The sequence below is a fragment of the Lampetra fluviatilis genome, chromosome 19 (genome assembly GCF_964198595.1).
Source record: "Lampetra fluviatilis chromosome 19, kcLamFluv1.1, whole genome shotgun sequence".
NCBI lineage: Eukaryota > Metazoa > Chordata > Hyperoartia > Petromyzontiformes > Petromyzontidae > Lampetra > Lampetra fluviatilis.
The window spans coordinates 14,107,807-14,129,142 of NC_136293.1; the positions used below are offsets into that span (position 1 = coordinate 14,107,807).

At 50.3% G+C, this 21,336-nt stretch overlaps 1 protein-coding gene across 2 annotated transcripts in view; it reads left to right on the forward strand.

Annotated features, from left to right (window-relative positions):
* The window catches only part of UBL3 (ubiquitin like 3), a 138,078-nt gene that overhangs the window by 72,532 nt on the left and 44,210 nt on the right, over positions 1-21,336 (forward strand). The window contains exon 1 of one of the 2 annotated variants that reach the window (XM_078865164.1): positions 7,826-7,968. The exons of the other annotated variant lie outside the window; for it this stretch is intronic. The gene's annotated coding sequence lies outside the window, so the exon portion shown is untranslated. Of the gene's footprint in view, positions 1-7,825; positions 7,969-21,336 lie in introns of those variants that run through there. 2 annotated transcript variants of the gene reach the window in all.

The following is a 21,336-nucleotide window of genomic DNA, read 5'->3' on the forward strand; positions in this document are numbered from 1 at the left end:
TGGAGCAACTGAATGATCAATAGTGGAGATTGGAGCAACTGAATGATCATTAGTGGAGATTGGAGCAATTGATTGATCATTAGTGGAGATTGGAGCAACTGAATGATCAATAGTGCAGATTGGAGCAACTGAATGATCAATAGTGCAGATTGGAGCAACTGATTGATCATTAGTGGAGATTGGAGCAATTGATTGATCATTAGTGGAGATTGGAGCAACTGAATGATCAATAGTGGAGATTGGAGCAATTGATTGATCATTAGTGGAGATTGGAGCAACTGAATGATCAATAGTGCAGATTGGAGCAATTGATTGATCAATAGTGCAGATTGGAGCAACTGAATGATCAATAGTGCAGATTGGAGCAACTGAATGATCATTAGTGAAGATTGGAGCAACTGAATGATCAATAGTGCAGATTGGAGCTACTGATTGATCATTAGTGGAGATTGGAGCAACTGAATGATCAATAGTGGAGATTGGAGCAACTGAATGATCATTAGTGGAGATTGGAGCAACTGATTGATCATGAGTGGAGATTGGAGCTACTGATAGCGACATGGCCTGTGATGTTCACCCATCTCAAGCACATTACTGACCAGGGGAAAGACCTGCTTGGCTTCTAGGGATCAATCAACATCAATTATTAAGTTCTCAACACGTGCATAGAATTGTGCGTGTAAGATGAAGTGTTATTCGATTCACATAGGGCACGCTGTTTGTAAAGGGGTTTACATCATCCCTGCAGCCACAAGAGGCCGCTACATTCACCACTTTAAAAAATGCCTATTCTTTAATTGAGCCATGACCTTGAATCTCTTGAATTCATCGACTCCAGAAGGAGTGAATCATTAAACTCGATTGACTTTTGCAACCAGACAGATTCCCCTAGCGTTGGACAATTCATACATTCTTTCTAGATTTGAAGCTTTCGTGACTGCAAGGAATCATCTTCTTAGGTTTTTTCGGTAAAGTCACGTAGGTAAAACATCAAAATTAATGAAAATAAAATAAAATAAAATAAAAAATCACGACGTTTCGGAGGCAACACAAGTCTCCGTCATCATCAGGTGGGACCGTCACAGCCAGATTAGCTGCATCAGCAGCTTAGCTGCTGATGCAGCTGCTGATGCAGATTAGCTGCATCAGCAGCTAATCTGGCTGTGACGGTCCCACCTGATGACGGAGACTTGTGTTGCCTCCGAAACGTCGTGATTTTTTATTTTATTTTATTTTATTTTCATTCATTTTGATGTTTTACCTACGTGACTTTACCGAAAAAACCTAAGAAGTTCATACATTCTCCTTTGCTGATGGGATCTGAACATGCACTGTAAATGAGATGTCTACAGCTTCGTGGACCTATGCAGTATTAATATATCACTGTATCAGTAATTACAAGTATATTGCCTCGTTTGTTGTTATAATCCAGTGGTTATTCCAAGCTCTTTTGCTTGAGTCACAAACCATTACTGTACAATTGCTAAAATGCAAATATTAGAAATTAAAATGTGACATTGTTAATCAGTACCAAAGTTTGACTTTCCACTTGAATATAGTAATGGTAATAATTGATCTGTAATTCATGTGTTAGAGGCATTCAACTGGGAGCATGCAAATGCATTTGCGGTAGAACTGAGCATTGAATGTGAAAACAGAGCTGTACTTAAGGTGGCAGAATTTTTTTTACAAAATTCGTGAGTGAATAAAGTCCCTTCATGTGAATGATCATTCCATCAGGCTTGCCAAGAGCAGTGCTTTCATCAAGTCTTTGGCAGTTAATGACCAAAATAAAAGGTTCGAAGGCTCTCTCAGCTGAGAGCGTCTGTGAGCATTGCCCAGCAGCTGAAGTGGATTAAATGGGTAGGGGAGTTGGGGAAAACACTCCGACGGAAGTGCAAGGCTGTGGTTCTGTGATGCAAAAAAAAGAAACCCTGTGAATAAAATGAGCCCGAGGTATCGGACTGCATGTTAGCAAAATTCTCCCAGTGGATCCCAATTGAGTTCTGTAAAAACTCAACCCTATGGAATAGTGCTATTGCATGTTCATGAGCGTGGTGGCCCTGTTAAATCCTATTGAACGTTGACACCACTCTGTCTGGAGGTCCTACACATGTCTATTAAAGGTATAAAGAGGCATTGATTCATTGATCGATATTGATTATTAATCTCGTGATACGATCACCAAATTGTGTAAGAGTCGATATTTTTCAATGAATATGCGTTATATGTTATGAGTTGCCACTAGCAGCCGCTACATTCAGCACATTGTAAAAAAATACTGATTGCTGAATCAAATAATTTCCCTGAATGGCGACTATTAAATTGCTTCGGTATGAATCATAACACCGCTACTATTTATAAAATCATGTTGCATGTTCACAAGCATATCGCAGTATATTATTGCATGTTTATAACTCTATCCGTGTTGAATATTTGTCTTACATGGTTGTTCGTTTAGCATGATGTAATATTCTTCGCATGTTTGTAAGCATCGTCTCGCAGGATCCGTGTTAAGTTGTCGGCAAGCCTTTCGGCCATAAACGCAGCATTAGCGCGTTGCTGTTTGGTTGGTTGTTCATAGCAAAGCGAGTGAAAACATGCACCATGCTTTGGGCACACATCGCGTGTACTGCTGGTTGAACTAGCGAGTGCTGTTGGAAATCGCGAGTCACTGGAGGCTAGGCAGTGGGAAAAAAGCCCCTTGTTTGACGATCCTGCCTGCACCTTCTAATCCATGACTGCGAGTGTCTCGAGCCATTGTTCCTAACCAAAATAGCATTGCAACCCCTCGATAAAAGCTCTGGTGTAGCCTACAGATCAATCGTCTGATTTTCATAGTACTATTTCGATTTAAAGCTTTCGTGACTGCAGGGATTCATATTCTTGGTTCTTTCGGTAAAGTCACGTAGAAGGGAAATAATAAAGTAATAGATGTTTTATTTGTATTATTTTATTATTTCCCTTCTACGTGACTTTACCGAAAGAACCAAGAATATTTCATCGTACTGTTTAGCAAATTCAGTTGGAATTATCAGTGGCAATCAGCCACTGAATGATGAAAGTTTTTGGCCAAGCGGCATTATCACTTTCGACAGTTTACTTGATAATGGCAGTGTTTGTACACAGAGATTTTGTCGTATTTTATAATAATGGTAAAACGTCAAGAGTTTCTGACGTCAACTTGAAATCCATTCCATCGCGATATTTGCGTCGCTCGCGCCCAATTCTCAGACAGTGCTCCACATAGAGCCATGGCCTCGGGGCTGCGGCGAATCTGGGCGAGCACCCTGGACCCCGCGCTTCGCGCTACTACATTCCCTGTATCACATGTCATACAGTGCTTCAAATTTTTGTTCAGAATCAATATTTGGACAGGAGGAATCCAATGAGCTATGAAGCTCTTTTTCCACACATGTCCAGTATGACTGGTTCAGCAAGGTACGCTTGATGCCTGCAGCGGCCGAATCTGAAGCACGCACACCGCCTGTGGGACCCCACGAGCCGAATCTGTCCTTCTTGTGCAGGGTTTTGAACCTCAACACCAGACCCATCGGAGTGGAATTGAAAGCGAGCTGTGTGGTCGCCAGCCCTCTGCTCTCACGACACACGCACACTTTGCTTATCGGCCGTTTTGAGACTGGACAGTCTTTGTTCATTGCGATAGGTGCAGTGCAATAACCAATCCAAACCGAGAGTGATGGGAATGTGAATTTTGGTGGCAGCTCACGCCATAAATTAAAACTCAGCACAAGATGAATTGTGCACAATTGTTTTAACTCCCCTCTCCATTAAAAAAAATGTTCTTGAGGTTTGCATTCCCCCAACCCTGTCTCTTTCTGGCCTGCAGGAAATGTAAATGCCATTAATTTCTGTAACTAAACAATCAATGCGTCTGGGACATAGCAAAGCTGCATGCGTAGCATTTTTAATAACTATATCTGTCTAGAGGGAGCCAGCCCCTGGGCACAAATAACCTGTTTTACCAAAGAGAACCATGTTTTTTTTTATAGAAGGCCGAGCTGACAATGCAACATTTCTTATGCTCAATTATGGCTGGCAAACATTAAGATACATTTAAAACAAGAGGTAAAATTCTGCTATAATTGTCACATTTTGCTGTGCTTCGAAACCCAAACCTTTCTTCTTATAATCAACAACAACCACTGGTGGATTAAGGTCTTTCTATGATGACTTTGTCTGTAAATGCATCCTAAATCAATTGCTCTCGTTTGCGTTTCTCTAATACAGCGCTTGATTCACAGGCGGTGATGCGGCCCGCCGGTGGCGCGTTCGCCGTTTGTTGCGGAGGCTCGCGGTTCGCTCCCAGCAGGCCGCCTGGGTTAATAGCGTAGGTGCATCAAAGCAGACGGCACACAATACGTGCCATCCGGCTTCCCAGTGGATGTTAAAGATCCGGTGATTGTCATGGAGTGATATGTTAAAATACCTCGCCTGGTATATACAGAAGGTCATGGGTTCGATCTCGACCCTGATGCCTGCTGTATATTGGGAGTTTGAGTGTTCTCTCCCCGTGGTCATGTGGATGCTTCTCCAGCTCCTCCGGTTTTTCCCTCCACATTTTATAAACATGCATTTCGAGTATTTGGCTGCTATAATTTTACACGTGATCAGCCACTTTGTTGAGTTGTCATTTGTGGCCAGGTCGCTTCTGAAAAGGTAACATTTTTTAGTTTTATGTGTGCCAGCATCATGGTCTAATTTGGCCAGATTTTTTAAGTTATCTGAAAATTACTCCATTGGAATGACATGTAGCAACATCGCCCCCTCCTGTGAAACTACTGTAGACTATCTTGATTTGAATCTTTCGTGACTGCAGGAATCCATACTCTTTGGTTCTTTCCCACCTGATGACGATTGCTTGTGTTGCGATCGAAACGTCGTGATCTATTATTTTTCTATCTACGTGACTTTACCGAAAGAACCAAAGAGTACTGTAGACTATGATTGTGAAACGGTGCCTTCGTGATCGCCTTGCGCTATACAAGTCGTGCGAGTGCCATTTTTAATGCATTCTCATTACATTTCAATCCACAGCTGGATGGGGCCTCCTCCCCACACTGCGACGGTCATGGAAGTTTTTGACCATATTTTACCACGCTGGTTTGTGTGGACTGGTGAAGGTGGTGGGTGGGGTGATGCCCAGGACCGGACAAATCTATCGCTGCTGTTAGCCGTGAGCCAGGAATTGAACTCTGGTTGCTGGGTTCATAGCGAACCACTGTGCCACTGCTCCACCTCTACAAGAGATTATACTGAACTATACATGTCTCCGTGTACTTTATATTAAACTTTTATAAACGTGTTATACTTTAGTCATGCATAGTTTACCCACATGCTCTGAAAATTCATGTTCATAGCGATTTCCAAAAACAATTCTGCCGTGGACGATTCGTGCTGTGTTGCGATGCTGTAGCCAGTGAATTGGAGCTGTGCGCAGTTCAGGAGTGGCATTGATTAAAACCTGGCTGCAAATGGGATGACTCCTGCAAAATTCAAATATATTTTAGAAATAACGGGGCCTTTGTTTTTGCATGGCCACTCCGACTGGGATTCTCAGAAAAACAATCCGGAGCCATTTTGCTCATCACCATCATCATCACGTGCGCAAAATGTAGTTGCAACATACGATAGCTCGCCATCACACACAAGGGAAGGGTGGAGGTCCCAAAACGGACATAAATGTTATTGAAAAACTGTAGCAGAGCTGTTCTTAATAATTGGGGTTAATGGGGGTGAATAGAAGAGAGAAAAAAAACATGTAAATATTGAATTAAATAAGCTTACACAGAAGCTGCCCGAGCACCCCTTTGGTTTGTGATCACATGTGAAGTATGTAATGTGTTATTGTACTAACTGGAGTTGAATTTGTATTGTGGCTCCCACTCCGAGCTTGTCGTATGCTACTTGCCAATCAATTGGAGAGCTATGAGCGCAGCAGAACGTGTTGACATATGCAGATGGGTACACAGGGCGGAATACATGTAAAAATTTGTTTTAATTTTAACGAGATACTTTTTATTCTTTTCCATCCAGACAGTCACCGTCTCTTACTCGCCATTTCCAAGGGAACTTTAACTCGAACATGCCTCGGTTTGCAATGAACAAAAAAAAATTGTGCATGGCCTAAAATCGTTGGCGGATATTAAACTGCGTCCAAATCCATCAGGCTTCCCATTGTCAAGGTAATTTTGAGAGATGCGGCTGTGAAGCTGCCCACTGCTGGAGTGATGCACGGACAATGCATTCATACATTTTTAAAGAACCTTAGGCACCATTCTCTCAGTGCGTCATTATGCAGAGTGGTATAACGCTTGTAGTGGATTTATTTAAATGCATCAGTACAAGATTTAATCGACCCCAAATTCGGCGATATTTCGTGTCCGGCATGGATGGAATCGGTGGCAGACAACTCCCAAGCTTCACCATGGCATCGCTTGTCTTTCCGGGGTGGTACTTGTACATGAGCAGTGGCCTCTGTGCTCCTGCTGAAAGCAGCCACTCACTGCTGGACGGTGCTTGGAGGAGGATGGGAAGCACGGCAGTCGGAGGAGAAAACGAGGCATTGTGCATGCGCACAACATTCCACAGATGTATTGGGCATTTGTGTAGAAGAGCTTCATAGCTCATTGGATTCCTTCAGCCGTACGTGAGGTGCGCGTGTAAGTTTGCTCTGCGACTGGAAGTCACCAAGCACAGGCTCTAATGACCGTCAGCGAGTTCAGCCTGAGAGGCAACGGAATGTGTTTGTTGGCACATGGTTTGTATGTCTCAGTACGTTGCCTCTTGCAGAGATTTAGCTTTTTCCCAGTGCCACTCGAAAGCTCTCCGAGTTGACTCCACTGGTCTCTGGACCCCGTGGAGGGGCGTGGAGGTCGGGTAAAGTCTCTGGCACACGGCCGTACACTGAGAGCCCCTTTGAAGTTGAGATACATATTCCTCCCTAAACTTGGCATTTAGGTTTGCAGTCCCTTCCAATACGCCTCACAATGCATCAGCTCACAGCCTGGCTTTCCCATGAATGTTACTATTGGAAAGCGTGTGTGATCTCCGTTAGCAAAGTGCCATATACTATCACCATCGTCATCTGTGTACAAAGTATTGCCTTGTAGTAACTTCCATTCAGACGCTGTCTTTCCGACAGACTTGTTCTTCACCTGAGGACGGCTGCTTGGTTTGTGGCCGAAACCTCGTGAGAATGATTTTATTATGTTTTATTTTTATTATTTTATTATTTCCCTTCTACGTGACTTACCGAAAGAACCAAGAGATTCATCTGGAGACATTTTCATCAATTAAAATAACTTATGAGGATGGCCTTTAAACCAGCAGTGGATTGACAAATGAGCTGTACATGTGCATTTACAAAAACAGAGCCTCTAGCAAATATGAGCATCTGCCAGCAGAAATGTAGCCACCGCCTCTATGTTCATATCAAGAGGTCCACCTCCTCCATTGAGCGCGGTGAGAAGCTCATGCCCATGGCAGACATCGTCCAGGGGTATTCCATGGTGCAGGAAAGCCACTTCCACAAAAATAGAAATGAATGTTGAGACTGGATTAAGAACCATCACTAAGTGGAGGCACAGAACGTTCTGCTTGTATACATTCTTACCTAGAAATAATAGTGTGTGCCATGGACAATGCGGCATGACAAAACCACGGGGATGGGAATACATCATCCGAAAACCCAACTTCCTGGCACAGGAAATTGCCACATCTTTAACCCAGTGTTTGGTGCATTCGTGCTAAGCAGAGCTGTGGCTGTGAAGGATGAGGGTGGGGGGACTGAGGATGGGGCGGCATGGCGTTGGGGGGAGCGGTTTGGCGGCTGCTCCAAACGCTCGGCTCCCTATCGCAGCCCCTCGACCGAGGAGCGGCATTCCATGAGCAGCGCACGACACCCGCTCTCCGGTCCAGCCGCCGGCCTCCAGCGCGACGTGTACGGTACGCCACGGCAATAGCGGCCAACCCGTCAAAACTCGGTGCCAGCGAAAAGGAAGCAAACATCCGCAGTAGCGGCACCACCATGCGTCTGTCCCGTTTGCGGGAAGTTTATTTACTTTTTTTGCGAAAGCCTGTTCCATTCCGTCGCGCGTCCGAGCCATGCCAGCCGCTTGCCTCACGCGTTTGAGAAGCCACGTCGTCCATTTGAAATGTGGCGTTGAAGACGGGGGGTGGGTGGGGGGTTGACGTTAGAGGTGGAGTCTGTGAGCAGAGTGGCAGGCTCTCTGGGGGCTTGCTCTCGCTCGATAACCTGCCAGGCCCTCTTCTAGTGCCTGATTCGGGCCCTTTGGGACCAGGTTACGCCGACCTGACCACGACCACACTCGGCCTGACCACGACCACACTCGGCCGAACCACGACACCCTCGTTCGTCCTCGTCTGCTTGCGATTGTAGCAGTAGAGAATGCCAATTCAGAGGATCGGTGGCGTCTCGCCGCAGCCCATCACTCGAGCCATTAGGAATTGCTGTAATGCGCCACCGGTTTGCGAATGCTCTGTGCAGAGTGCCAGTTACGCAGCTCGCGTGCACTTGCGTGTGTATTACATAATGTGATGAGTTGCGTTCTGGATTACGTTGGTTTTAAAACTGATTGATGTTCATTTATGATGTGGCGTCTCGGTGCATAGCGCTTCATCATTTAATAAACCAACAAAACAGTGCACGGGTATGCTTCAGCCGCACATCTTTATATTTATTAATTACTTATCAACTACAATCCATCCAGACCAGGCATAGGAAGTGTTGTACAGCTTTGTTGGACTGCGCTGAACTGTCCACACTACGATATTATTATTTGACCAAGAAAGCCAGCCGTGTTTGTTTCAAAGGGCACACCCTACCCATAAAATGAAAACAAGCCTTGAGCTTTTCTGTTTAAACAAATACTACTTGGAAGATCGGTCTACTAGTGCCATAGGATGTTTTGTTCCATCAGCTGATGGACCTGAATGCTACTTAATGGTGAAACCGACCATTATTTATTTCCAATTCAGAGTTGTGCTTTTGTAACTAAATTGAAATGGCTCTATTTTGATCTCTTTTGTTGCTTTTAAATAATGTTCATATCCTGGTCAGGAATCCTTCTCGCATCATCCCACCATGGTCCATAAAATGAATGCCGCTTTGTGGGAAGTCATCGATTGCTGTCCTACGGAGAGTTGGTCCCCAATATGAGTGTAGCAACGCTTATGACTCGTTCACACCGGAGTTGGAGGCACACTTGTTTATTTAACACCACACGTTGTGACATACACACTGAGGGGGTATCGGCCCCCTCACCCGTCTATCTGAGGACACACCTCTAGGCTAACCCTAGCCTGCCTCTGAGTCCTCCTCTAATGGGCTAGGGGAGGCTATCTTGGCCCGACACTGGTCAGTCGGGCCCGGTACCCAGAGTCCAGACCAGCACTGGCTCTGGCTCTGGTACCACGCCACTGGCTCGAGCCTGCGCGGTCCTGATAAGGACGGCGTGCCAGGGGGAGACCAGGGCTCTATCTAGGACGTCTTCCGTCTCCTCTTCTTAGCTAACACAACACTCCCGAGCCCCTCGATACATTCCCCTTTTATACCCAACCCCTCCCTGAGGGGTGGGGCCCCGGGGGATCATAATGACCGAATCGACCCCCCAGGGTGTCTGGCGCGGACGTCGCAGAGGGCACCTGCTCGTGCACACATGTAGCCCCGCCTACTGTGTTTGTTTACCATAGGCTGCCATGCATAACGGGCTCTCTCTCTAACACCCCTACATCACTCCCCCCCGCATAGCATGCAGCCGTCCCGGCTGCCAACATACAAAAATTTGACAATAAAGGTGCCTTCACCCCCTGACCGCGCGTGTGCCTCACTATTTTTGAACAATAACAGGAACCAGAACAAGAACGCAACAGCAAGATGAGAAAACAACCCGTCGCACCCCCCCCCCCGAATAAATACGAATTCCGTAAAAAAAAACAGCCTATATACAATCAGCAGGGAACCCACCACGCACACACAACACACGGTGAAGCCAACATATGTACATCCGAGGAGTGGGGAACACACCACCCACACAACATCCAATGAACACAACAGCTATGTACACATTTTCCGGCCTCACAACAGTTTGCGCATTTTAGCGCGCGTCCTTGCAGCGGGCCCCTCACACGGGGTAACCGCGTGTGGCGGACCATCAGGTGGCAATTGTCCGTCTTGGGGTGAGCATTCATCCGACTCCGCGTGACCCTCGGTATCCGCAGGAGGGGTGATTGGGCGTGAGCCCGTCACTCCTGATGCACCTGAAGGTGGCACAGCCGGCAAGGCATTAGGTGAGAGCGACGGAGACGGACCCAGCGAGTCGGCCGACCCCCCACATGCTTGGCCACGCGCGTGTGAAGTGTGATTGTGTACCGCAGAGAAGGGTTTTAACCTAGAGGGGTGCACGAACCATCGCCGCTTCCCCCACTTGATGCGCACGCACTGCGGTCGTAACACCTCCACCACTTCCACAGGGCCCCGCCACGGCCGCACCAGTTTAGAGGAGGTTGCCAGTGGCACCTGGGGGCAGTGCAGCCATGCCTTGTCCCCCGGCTTCCACTGCAGCATGTGCGCTCGACTCAATCTGAGGCGCTCATTCGCCTTCTGACGGAGGTCAGAGTTTTGCATTGCAGCATCCCGTGCCTCGGTCAATTTGTCCAGATTAAATTTAACGTGGTCAGCCAGATTAGATTTTCCCTGCGGCACGGGGATCTGCAACTGGGCACGAACAGGCGGGTCTGGTTCTCGGCCGTACATGAGGTAAAAGGGAGAAAACCCCGTAGCTGCATGGGGTGCCATCCGGTACGCCGCCAAGACCCCCTGAATTTGTAGGTCCCAATCCGTTTGCGAGTCCGAAACTTGTTGTGATAACATGGACGTGATGGTGCGATGCAACCGTTCGACCATCCCGTCAGTTTGTGGGTGATATGGGGAGGTCCGAATTTTCTTTGTGCCCAGGAGATCACAGACTTGTCTGAGTAGTTTACCGGAAAAATTTCTGCCCTGGTCGGTCAGCAACCTCTCCGGAGCACCTTTGTCCAGGACATAACCCTGAACAAAGGCCTCCACGATGGCTGCTGCCGACTGGTTGGCCAGAGGCCAGGCCATAGGCCAGCGTGTAAAATACTCGACACCAGTCAACAAATATCTATTCCCCCTGGGGGTGGCGGGGAATGGTCCCAAAATGTCCAGAGCGACCAGCTCGTTTATCCTGGACACTTTGATCGATTGCAAGGGCGGGTTAGACTCCCGTGCCGGCGGTTTGCGTTGTGCACATCGAGGGCATGATCCCAACAAATCCCCAACATCCCTCGTCATGCCAGGCCAATAAAAATCAAGTTGCAGCAAGGCGAGAGTCTTTTGGGTCCCCAGGTGTAGGAGGCGCTCATGAGCGGCCCATACCACCCTGCCCCGCAACCCAGTAGGGACCACCAGCCGATGTCGACGCGACTTCCCGTCCCAATGCATCAGCAGGCCTTGGCACATTTCCCATGCGTCGGAACCACCTCTTTTTCCCCCCGCCGCACCGCCAACGCGACGTCGCCACCCGAGGAGGGACACATCCTCCATCTGGAGGCGCCCCCAGTCAATGACGGGCAACCCCAACAGGGAATCTTTGCCCTGTTGTTCGATCGAATTAGTAACTACTGTATCGTCGTCGTTGGCGGCCGCCAAGACAGGAACCGATGTGTCCCCTGGAGGTCTGCAACGTCCAGACCCCAGGAGGCATGCACACTCGGAGGTGGTTGGCAAGCGCGACAGAGCGTCCGCGTTGGTGTGGCGAACGCCCTTACGGTATGTGGTTTGGAAATCGTAATCCTGGAGGACCTCCAACCATCGGGACAATTGTCCCGATGGCTGTTGAACCCTCAGGGCGTACTGCAGTGCCGCATGATCTGTGCGGACGGTGAAATGCCGACCGTACAGATATGGGCGATACTGTTGGATGAAATGGACAATTGCCAACAGTTCCCTACGGGTGACACAATATCGTTGCTCCGCTGGAGACAACACCCGACTGCCGTACGCAACCACACGTTCCACGCCGTCAACCACCTGGGAGAGCACGCCCCCAATACCCGTGTTGCTCGCATCGGTGTCGAGCAAGAATGGTTTTGAAAAATCAGGGTAAATCAGGGGAGGAGCGTTTACCAAAGCGTCCCGAAGGGAGCAAAAAGCAGCTTCCTCCTCCTGACCCCAGCAGAACCGAACCCCTTTTGATGTTAAAGCGTGTAGGGGTTTTGCTATAGTCGCAAAATTAGCGACGAAGCGTCTATAATACGACGCAAACCCAATAAAACTCCTAACCTCTCCCACTGAGGTGGGAGTCGGCCAGGAGCTTACACACTGCGTTTTGGCGGGATCGGTAGAAATACCTGAGCGTCCCACGATGTGCCCCAAATAACGCACCGACTCGCGTAACAAATGGCATTTTTGGGGCTTAAATTTCAAATTAGCAGCCCGCATCTTTAGGAAAACCGCCCGCAACCTCTGGAGATGTTCATCAAAAGTTTTGCCAAAGACAATAACGTCATCCAAATAAATCAGGCACGACTCCCATTGCAATCCAGCCAAAACCAATTCCATCAACCGCTGGAAAGTTGCCGGCGCTGAGTGTAAGCCCATCGGCAACCGGTTGAATTGAAACAGGCCGTGCGGAGTACGGAAAGCAGTTTTAGGCTTTGAATCATCGTCCAGAGGAAGCTGCCAGAATCCCGAAAGTAAGTCCAATGTGGAGAAGAATCGCGCTCCCGCCAAGGCGTCAAGCGATTCGTCCATCCGTGGGAGCGGGTATGCGTCGGCAACCGTAATTTTGTTAAGGCGCCGAAAGTCAACGCAAAACCGCAACGAACCGTCCTGCTTCTTAACCAGGACGATCGGCGCTCCCCAAGGGCTGTTGGAGGGAGAAATGATGTCGGCGGCTAGCATGTCATCAACAGCCGATTTGACATGGTCCTTTTCGGCGGGACTCAACCGAAAAGGATTCTGGCGTATTGGCGCGCTGTCACCCGTATCAATATGGTGACGCAGCAGATTAGTGCAGCCCAAATCGTATTTATCCCGACTGAAAACGTCGGAAAATTCCCTTAGTAGTGTCTTAAGACGTTGACGCTCTAAATTTGACAGGTCCGTCGATCCCGCACAAAGCGCCTCGAGCCACCCTTCATCGCTGTCCGAATGTGGTCGCGGTGCAGGGACAGCGCCGACATGACTCGCGACGGGTTCCTCACAGGGCACCGGCGTTGCGTGAGCAAGCACGGTCCCCTGTGGGACCACCACCGTCTGCGAGCCCACATTGAGGACCGCGATGAAGGGTTCTCCTTCCCCTCTCACTATGGTCTGGGCCGGGAGTAAATCAGGTCCACTGACCCCGGCCCTAGACGGTCCCAACAGAACCCCTTGAGCCCCAATGCCCTTAGCGAAGGGCCGCCGAAGTTTCAAGGGAATCAACATTTGCGCCCCCGGAGGAACGCGCACCGTTCTATCTACGAACGCCGGCACCGTCGCGAACGCCGTCCGGCTCGTAGCGGGGGATGGCAGAAACGCCATGCGTCGGCCCGATGGGAGCTCAATGCATCCCTGGTCGATTAATATCCTAATCGGCATTTTGGCCAGGAAGTCCGTCCCCAGCAGGCACGGAACCGCCAGCGAGGAGGAAACAAAAATCGGCCCAGACAATTTAATATCCCCGACACAAATTTGGGCACGAATTTGTCCGATGATGCCAAGTGAACCCCCGTTAGCAGCAAAGAATGGCACGTTAACAGGCATCAAAGGACGGCTTTGGGCAGGGAGAATGTTATAAATCAACTCCGAAATAATGGTCGCCGATGCTCCTGTATCGACCAGGATGCGCACCTCGACCCCATCGATGTGGCCCACAACGGCCGACTACCCTGACGACGCGGCTACAACCCGATGGGCCAACACGGACCACTGGCTGGGTTCAATCTGAGTACCCAGAGCGGTGCGTGTTGGTGCCATGGTACGCGATATTGGCCCCCCCTTCGCTGCGGTGTTTGAGTGTGTGACGGGCGTGTGCGTGGGCCAAGCATGAGGGGTGCCGCGACTCGCCGGATTATGATGGTGGAGCTTGTGACGAGGGCCAGCGTCCCGTTGAGGTGTCGTCCTGCGCTGCCCAGGAGAGCGGCACCCCGAGGCGACGTGGCCCCGGATGCCGCAGTTGTAACAGCGTGGAAGCGCTGGTGACGACGATGGATGTTGTAGACGGCTTGAACCGGCCCGGTCCTCCCGTACTCCCGCTCCATGCTGCCGTTGATGGTCGATGGCGCAAACCTCTTCCGCCGGGAGGGTGGCTGCAGCGACGGCACGCCCGCTCGCCGCCTTGCTGGCCTTCCGTCGTTGAGAGGACAGGTTTGCGTGGAGAAGACGGGCCGCTTGGAGGGAGCACATCTCTGCATCGTCCTGTGCGACAATGACGATGTCTAAGTCGTCCGCCAGCAAAAGTATCTTCTCTGTCACCATGGCGTCGACACCCTCGTCATCCATTCGTGGAAAGGCCTCCTTCGCCAGTGCCAGGAGGCTTGTGCGGTACGCCAGGGGCGACTCCTTCGTCCCTCGCTGGCGATCGTAAAAGAGTTGGCGACAGTCCGATGGTGGACCATATACCGCCGACAGCACCTGCATCGCCTTCTGCAGCGTGGAGCGCCTCTCCTTCGAAGCCGATGTTAGAGTGGCGAGGGCGTCGCTGTCGAGAAGTGCTGGCAGCGCGCGGAGAGCCTCGGCGTCTGTCCACTGTGCCATCTCCTGGTGAGCGAGGAAGCGCCGCTGGAAGCCGCCCCAGTCGCCATCCTCGCCCACAAATTCCTTGAGTGGAGGTAGCCGCTGATGTAAGGCAGCGGCTGCAGAGGAAGAACGCACTCCCTCGTCCGCCTCACTCAAGTCAGCGTCGGCACGAACCAGCGATGGCATCGCCGGTCGCACCCGTGGTGACGTTCCGCCCGTTGGTGGTGACGCGGCAGGTACTGTACTCCCGCCGTTGGACGCGATGCTTAGAGCGGCCACGCCCTCAACAGCAGCTGCGGCGATGGCGGGAGTTTCAAAATGTTGCTCCGTGGAAATGGCGGGAAGGCGCTGTGATCGTCGGCTGCCGTTGCCCCGTGGCGGTCCCGCAGCCCCCAGCTGCGTGATGGTGTCGAGCATGGCGGCTGCGGCGTACAGCAGCTCGGTCAGCTTCGCGTGCGCCTCCCTCAGCCCCTCCATCGACGGCTCCCCTTCCTCCAGCTGCTGTGGCGTGGATGCGCCCAGCCCCGGCTGGTCGATGGCATCTTCAGCCGTCTCGGGCCCTCCGACTGCAGTGGTGTCTTCTGCCTCTGGTACCCCGACTCGAGTCGTCCGGCGTGTATCCATGTTCGTACTTTGTTTCACTTCTGACGCCAGATGTAGCAACGCTTATGACTCGTTCACACCGGAGTTGGAGGCACACTTGTTTATTTAACACCACACGTTGTGACATACACACTGAGGGGGTATCGGCCCCCTCACCCGTCTATCTGAGGACACACCTCTAGGCTAACCCTAGCCTGCCTCTGAGTCCTCCTCTAATGGGCTAGGGGAGGCTATCTTGGCCCGACACTGGTCAGTCGGGCCCGGTACCCAGAGTCCAGACCAGCACTGGCTCTGGCTCTGGTACCACGCCACTGGCTCGAGCCTGCGCGGTCCTGATAAGGACGGCATGCCAGGGGGAGACCAGGGCTCTATCTAGGACGTCTTCCGTCTCCTCTTCTTAGCTAACACAACACTCCCGAGCCCCTCGATACATTCCCCTTTTATACCCAACCCCTCCCTGAGGGGTGGGGCCCCGGGGGATCATAATGACCGAATCGACCCCCCAGGGTGTCTGGCGCGGACGTCGCAGAGGGCACCTGCTCGTGCACACATGTAGCCCCGCCTACTGTGTTTGTTTACCATAGGCTGCCATGCATAACGGGCTCTCTCTCTAACACCCCTACATGAGGATGGGGCACCTCTGGCTCACGGCTGCTAACAATAAAGAACTCAACCCTTTGACACTGACTTGAAACCAAAAACTACACGTGGCCCTCAAAGTACAAGCTAAATACGTTTTGGATAAATGTTGATCGCGGATGTGGAAGCACACAGAAATCTGTTAAATGGACAGGTTTTTTGGGGGAGATTAAGGTTATCGGCTGCCGCTCGCTTGACAGATTTGGCAGAAAATTGCTGCGTGTTCGGACGCGCATCAGAGTCGACAAAAATTGCGTGGAAAATTTTGGCCTTTTTATTGCGAGTCGTTTTTTGAGTTATTACCTGTCAGGGTTCCGAGAAGATGCATTGGCCGCAGTGCTCAACCCCCAGTACATGCCTGAGACTGTCGCTCCCTCAATAGAAGGGGATGCAATAAAAATTTCCATCCGGCAATATCCCAAATGAATAGGATTTGCCGCAATGGTGGCCAAACGGCTGCCCTTGGGAATTTACATTTAAATAAGCAGACTTGAGCCGGGTTGGAGATGACGTGCATCTTTAATCCATCTGTGGGGTGCTGGCGAGTCTACTCGGCCATGGCTTGGCACAGTGGAGCCGTGGGCTCTATTCACCGCGGTGAAAATCACTGCCTTTTGTGAATACACTGACCATGAAGGGCACCAGTGATGTGTTCTGTCACTAACGATTGCTACGAGGAAAATTTAAATTTGGTTATCTCTGTAATAAAGAGCTCGAACGATTGGTCATTGTATTTGATTGACTAAAATAACTTTTTTGGCCTTTTCAGCAATGACCTCTTTTAAAAGAGGTTGGTTGACATTTAAAAGAGATCATTGCCGCCCTTGCATGCTGCCCACTGAAAACCCCTTGCATGCCTGATGATGCCGACTGCATGCACGTACTGTTGATGCAGGGTCACTGTCATTGGCCCAGAGGTCACATGGCCACTATGCGGTAGGAAGACACCAACACGGCGGCACCCTCGCCAACTCCAGGTTCACCCAGCCACCCCGTACCACAAACAAGTAACTGCTTGTACAGGGATGCTGCTTGTGCAATGGTTATCACTGCGCAGTCCGATTCAATATCCTGGTGCAGCAGTTGAGATGACGGGCAACTTTCTTAAATCCCTGCAAACTCTGACCACTCGGCAGTATAAATGTGTATGCCACAGTTCGTCGTTGATCAACAGGTCCCATGGGATGGAGTAAAGTGTGGGCACTCCCATTTCTTCCCAAGACGTTTTGACAGCGTGGGAAAGTAGGCCAAATTCCCTCTCGGTGACCCATCTTCCAGTCGTAGTGGCATGAGCAAGGAATTTCAGGGATGCACCTTTACCTTCTACAGAACAAGATTCTGAAAAGCTAAACCTCAATTTCAGTGGACGGGACCCGACTGGTGGCGTTTGGGGGTGGCTCATCAACAGCTAAACCCGAAAAGCTCCGTGGCGCTCTCGGCAGGAGAAATGTCAGTCGAGCAGTTGTTCCAGACACCGCTCTGCCATGTGGATCACGGCGTACATCGTCAACGGTTGACATTTAGTTTATCCGCAGAATGTAATTATGCGGCAGAATGGTCTGCGCGTCATCACTAGGCAACGGGAAACACAATGGAGGCACCTGGCCAAGGCTCGCGCTGCGGGAGCCCGCTGCGCCTCCATGATGCGAGCCAGCGCGCTGGGATGGAAATCTACGGAGCAAGCAGGGATGCTGCAGTGCTGTTTGATGGCGGTGGGGGGAATTTGTACATTTTTTTGGTCCTATGTTGTCAGAATAACAAGACGCACTCCCCCCCTCTGTTTTAAAGAAAAAGTTGGAGGTGTGTCTTTTAATTTTACCAGTCCCTGTACTCTTGAGCTGCACGTATCTTGGGTGATTAGAACTTTGTTCTTCCACTTGAGAAATATTGCCCGCCTGCATCGATTCCTGTCACCTAATGACTGAGAGAAACTGGTCCATGCTTTTGTGTTCTCCAACTTGATTACTGCAACGCGTTACTGTTGAGGATTCCGAATAAGGTGCTGGGTAGACTGCAGCAGTTTGCATCAGCAGCAGACCATGCTTTCCCACCTGATGATGGACGCTTGTGTTGCACCCGAAACGTCGTGATTTATTTAATTTTATTTCATACCTACGTGACTTTACCGAAAGAACCAAAGAGTATGGATTCCTGCTGCCACGAAAGCTTCAAATCAAGATTAGACTCCAGCTCGTTCAGAATGCAGCTGCTAGAGTCCTTACATGCACACCTTTTTGCGAGCACATCACACCTGCTCTCTTGTCTTTGCACTGGTTCCCAATCAGGTTTTAAGTGGATTATAATATCATGCTGCTGACTTACAAGGCGCTCAATGCATTAGCCCCACTATCTGCAGAAACTGATCAATTTTTACTCCCCAACGAGGTGCCCGAGATCTTCCGATCACCTTCATCTATGTGCAACGACGGCTTGGCACACTTCTCTTGAGATGGCACTTTACTGAAGACGCGTTCACTTGACATCAGGCGGAGATCCCACAGAACAGCTCCGAGTCTCCCACGCATCTCCCTTCTATCCCAATCGACGCCACGCCCCCCTTCTCGATTATTCTCGCTGACTCTACCGTCCTCTTGCGTCACCTGACCACGCTCCCTTCTCAAACATTCCCGTAGCCACCAGTCCCTTTGCACTCATAACTAATACCCCTGTCATTACCTTCCTCACACCGCATGCAGGCTCTGTTGTCATTACATCTGTACTTCGAGGTCAATGCTGTGTTCCTGCAGGGGTGATCAGGCTTTGGCCAGTGCAGCTCCTAGACTATGGAACGCTTTGCCTTCGGTAAGACAGTCAGAATCGTTAACAGTAAGTCTGTCTTTAAAACTCGCCTATTTAAACTAGGCCTCGGCAAGGTAAGGTAATTTACCCTTTTTACCGGGTAAAAGGGTAAAGGTAAAGGGTAAAGGTATCGACCATGCCAAGGGGTAAGGTAGAGGGTAGGGTAAAGGTAGCGCGGAAGAATTACCCGGTAGGGTAAAGGTAGCGCGAAGTATTACCCGCTAAATACCTTGTTTACTGCTCTCTAAAAGCTCCGTGGCGCAGTCAGTGGCCTCCATTTTTAATTGGAATCATTGATGTCGGACCAGATGGAGACGGACCACATTCTTGAGGTAGAGGACGAGGTCGAGGATGCCAGCAACGGCATTTTCTGGGTCGCTGCGAACAGCAATCGAAAGAGGCAGCGGCATGCGTTCCCGTGGGAGCACACGCACTATTGGATGGAGGGTGATCCTCATGTACAGCAAGGCACGCACTGCCGCAAGTGGTTTTCCTCCCACACGAACGCGTCGGGGTGGGAAGCCCACTTCAAGAAGCACAACGTGCTCGCCCCAGGCAGCGAGGTCGGGACGTCGGCGTCGTCGAGCCGCCTAATGCAGCAAACGCGGAGCCGGCCAGCAATCCCGGATCTCCTCCTGGTAAAGTTTGAGAACGCGGTGACAAGTTCAAGACCTTGGTCCACACATTGACGCAGGGATACGAGGGCCCGTCGACCTGCACCGCCATTCGCAGGATTGTCGAGCATCATGCCATCATGCTGCCCATTGTCGGGACGTCGCCATCTTGCTCACCATCGACAAGTGGTCAAACCGCAACCTGAAAGGATTTTGGATGATCACGGTGCACTGGATCGACACCAAATCTGGTGCGTCGAGATCCATGCTGCCGACGATCCTCGATGTTGCAGTCCAGAAGGGGTGTCGGCAAGCGCATTGGCACCGCTCTGTTTGAGCACCTCCAAAGCCTCGGGCACAATGTCTTGACCAAGCTGCTCGCTGTCACCAGCGACAATGGCTCCGATGCGATCAGTGCTGTCGACGTTGTTCGCCCAGGTCAATGCGGACTCCGGCTTTGAGCAGTTGCGGGCTTGCTACCATATTCGCTGCGTGGATCATTCGGTCCAGATCGGCGTCGTCCAAGTTCTCAAGGTGATCAAGTCGACCAACGCCGAACTGCGCGAGGTGCTCGTCAATATCAGGTGCAGCAAGGTCGAGCTGGTGCGGTACCACGACTTGCTGGTTCAGAAACCCGCCATTGTGGCATCCTACTTGAATCCACAGCTGCCGAAAACGTCAGACCAAGATAAGCTGGCTACACTGAAGGCCACGATCCGCTCTGTCCCTCAGCATCGCTATTCGGACGTGCTCGCGATCCCGCCGACGGCAGTCGCTGCCCATATGGAGGAGGGGTCGCTGTTCAGCACCCTATTCAGCAACGTCGGCAGCTCCATCGTTTTCTGAGCACGGGCGTCACGGCCGCCAGCGCCTTCATTGACGTAATGCAGTGGCGGTCTCCCCGCAAAGAGCTGCTTCCTGCCCACTACAAGATGGCCTTCACGTGCATTCGCCAGTCGCTGTCGTCCACGCTCTTCATCCAATCCATGTGCTTGCGCTCGCGGCCGGCTGCCTGAAGGTCCTGTCCAACCGGGCCCGAGCGGCGCAGGATCTTATTGCCCATCATTCGTCCAAGGACGACAGCAATGACGAACTTGATCAGGTTGTTGATGAGATCGTCATCGACCAAGACGACTGGGACGCGGAGGTTACGGAGGATGGTGTCATCGACAGCCTCAACGCCTGATTCGATCGTATTCTATACGAATAAAGCGCTCTACCTCGCATTTACCTGTTATAAACCTTTTTCATGTCTAGTTCCCTGGTAATTACCCTGTAATCGGGTAATTTGAATGGAGTAAGGATAAAGGTAGGCTGGTTGCTTTTTTCCTTTTACCTTGCTAAAGGGTAAAAGGTAAGGGTAGAATGATTGTATTGTAATAAGGTAAAAGGTAGGGTAAAGGTAGGCTCGTTGTTTTTACCTTTTACCTTACCTTGCCACGGACTAATTTAAACTGGCCTTTACTCCCTGCAGGTTCTGTTTATTTCCTGCTTTCCATTCACGGCACATTGGGATCTTCGGATGAAATGTGCCTAACAAATGGAAATTATTATAATGCGTTTGGTGTGTGTGTGACAAGACCTTATATAAAGTTTGAGTTTTGGGTGTCTTTCTTTGTGGGATGTTTTATAATCCGGGGAATACTGTCGTGGTGGTGTGCGCTTCCTCTATGTGGCAGCCAAAGGAGGGAACGCGCCTGGGAAGATGTCCACCGGAGAAGATGGGGTGATGAAATCCACTCGTGTGCAGGAACAGGTTGAATAGCAATGGCTTGGGGAGGCCTTCATCCAGCAGTGCCTAGATCGTAGCTGAATAGGATTATGCTGTATTTATTCTATAAGCTCTGCGTATGGTATGAAAAGTATTGGCCCATCGGACCAAGTGGCACAGTG